Source organism: Electrophorus electricus, unplaced genomic scaffold (assembly GCF_041902795.1).
Source record: "Electrophorus electricus isolate QZ-2024a unplaced genomic scaffold, ASM4190279v1 Scaffold116, whole genome shotgun sequence".
In the NCBI taxonomy this organism is placed as follows: domain Eukaryota; kingdom Metazoa; phylum Chordata; class Actinopteri; order Gymnotiformes; family Gymnotidae; genus Electrophorus; species Electrophorus electricus.
The window spans coordinates 189600-192099 of NW_027658398.1; the positions used below are offsets into that span (position 1 = coordinate 189600).

Here is a 2500-nt window from a genome sequence, read left to right on the forward strand (position 1 = left end):
TGGAGTACCAGACCCGCCAGGGGTAGGCAAACCATTCCCCCTACGGTAAGTGAGGAGCCAGCCATTTGACGAGCGGGTGTCCACGTGTACGGGTGCGAGCGCTATCCCCCACACGGGGTTAGGCCACGGCCTTAGGTGGACGTCTGCCGACCAGCCCCGGCTGATCCAGAACTTCTGATGTGGAGAGCGGTTTTGACAGATCCTCCCTGGTTCTAGCGGGTCAAGCCTCTGATGGGGGGTGGGGGTTATTTGTAACCCATCCCAGAACTCTCTGGGGGAGACTCAGACGGCCAGTCTGTCTACTCAGTTGTCCTATACTGGTGTCTGTGGTTTGGGAGGAAGGGAGTGCCCTGCTTTGTTGGCCTCCTCTTCAAACCTACCTGGGCCCACGAATCACTCTTCTTGGTTACATCACGAAACGTAGGTTGAGCGAGGCTAGGGGGGAGGGAATTCGACGAGGTCTTTCCCTTGTCCCCCCACCAGCGGCCAACGAAAATCAAAACGGCGTGAAGAGAGGGAACGCCGAAAGCACCTGGAGTCGGCCGTCCGCACCTCCGGAGGAGGTGGACGGGGTACGGTGCGGGCATGACCGGATGGGACAGCTTTGCATCAAGGTGAGAGGTCGGCGTCCGAAGGCCAGAGGGCGGTGCGCGAGCACGTTTACACTGGCCGCGGAAGCTGTCCTGGGTAGCCCTGTATGGCGTCTGGACCTGACGGCGCACGCACTTACAACCCGCTGCTTCCTAGCCCCCGGAAGGGGAGGCGGATGTCACTCGTGGTTCATCCCAGACCACGGTGCAAACTACCTGGTTGATCCTGCCAGTAACATATGCTTGTCTCAAAGATTAAGCCATGCAGGTCTAAGTGCACACGGCCGGTACAGTGAAACTGCGAATGGCTCATTAAATCAGTTATGGTTCCTTTGATCGCTCCACACGTTACTCGGATAACTGTGGTAATTCTAGAGCTAATACATGCAAACGAGCGCTGACCCTTCGGGGGATGCGTGCATTTATCAGACCCAAAACCCATCCGGGGGGCTCGGGCCCCCCGGCCGCTTTGGTGACTCTAGATAACCTCGGGCCGATCGCGCGCCCTCCGCGGCGGCGACGTCTCATTCGAATGTCTGCCCTATCAACTTTCGATGGTACCATAGTCGGCTACCATGGTGACCACGGGTAACGGGGAATCAGGGTTCGATTCCGGAGAGGGAGCCTGAGAAACGGCTACCACATCCAAGGAAGGCAGCAGGCGCGCAAATTACCCATTCCCGACACGGGGAGGTAGTGACGAAAAATAACGATACAGGTCTCTTTCGAGGCCCTGTAATCGGAATGAGCGTATCCTAAACCCATGGGTGAGGACCCATTGGAGGGCAAGTCTGGTGCCAGCAGCCGCGGTAATTCCAGCTCCAATAGCGTATATTAAAGTTGCTGCAGTTAAAAAGCTCGTAGTTGGATGTCGGGAGTGGGCTGGCGGTCCGCCGCGAGGCGTGCCACCGCCTGTCTCAGACCCTGTCTCCCGGTGCCCCCCGGATGCCCTTGGCTGGGTGTCCGGACGGGGCTCGGAGCGTTTACTTTGAAAAAATTAGAGTGTTCAAAGCGGGCCCGCTTCTCGCCTGAATACCTGAGCTAGGAATAATGGAATAGGACTCCGGTTCTATTTTGTGGGTTTCCTGAACCAGGGCCATGATTAAGAGGGACGGCCGGGGGCATTCGTATTGCGCCGCTAGAGGTGAAATTCTTGGACCGGCGCAAGACGGACGAAAGCGAAAGCATTTGCCAAGAATGTTTTCATTAATCAAGAACGAAAGTCGGAGGTTCGAAGACGATCAGATACCGTCGTAGTTCCGACCGTAAACTATGCCGACCCGCGATCCGGCGGCGTTATTCCCATGACCCGCCGGGCAGCGTGAGGGAAACCACGAGTCTGTGGGTTCCGGGGGGAGTATGGTTGCAAAGCTGAAACTTAAAGGAATTGACGGAAGGGCACCACCAGGAGTGGAGCCTGCGGCTTAATTTGACTCAACACGGGAAACCTCACCCGGCCCGGACACGGAAAGGATTGACAGATTGATAGCTCTTTCTCGATTCTGTGGGTGGTGGTGCATGGCCGTTCTTAGTTGGTGGAGCGATTTGTCTGGTTAATTCCGATAACGAACGAGACTCCGGCATGCTAAATAGTTACGCGGCCCTCCGCGGTCGGCGTCAAACTTCTTAGAGGGACAAGTGGCGTTCAGCCACGCGAGATGGAGCAATAACAGGTCTGTGATGCCCTTAGATGTCCGGGGCTGCACGCGCGCCACAATGGTTGGATCAGCGTGTGCCTACCCTACACCGAGAGGTGCGGGTAATCCGCTGAACCCCATTCGTGATGGGGACTGGGGATTGCAATTATTCCCCATGAACGAGGAATTCCCAGTAAGCGCGGGTCATAAGCTCGCGTTGATTAAGTCCCTGCCCTTTGTACACACCGCCCGTCGCTACTACCGATCGGATGG

At 56.8% G+C, this 2500-nt stretch overlaps 1 non-coding gene across 1 annotated transcript in view; it reads left to right on the forward strand.

Moving 5' to 3' along the window:
• Positions 1-803: 803 nt before the first annotated feature.
• LOC145654062 (18S ribosomal RNA) overlaps positions 804-2500 on the forward strand; it is a 1839-nt gene continuing 142 nt past the window's right edge. The window contains exon 1 of the ribosomal RNA XR_014120293.1: positions 804-2500. This exon is cut by the window's right edge and continues 142 nt beyond it. This is a non-coding gene — a ribosomal RNA (18S ribosomal RNA).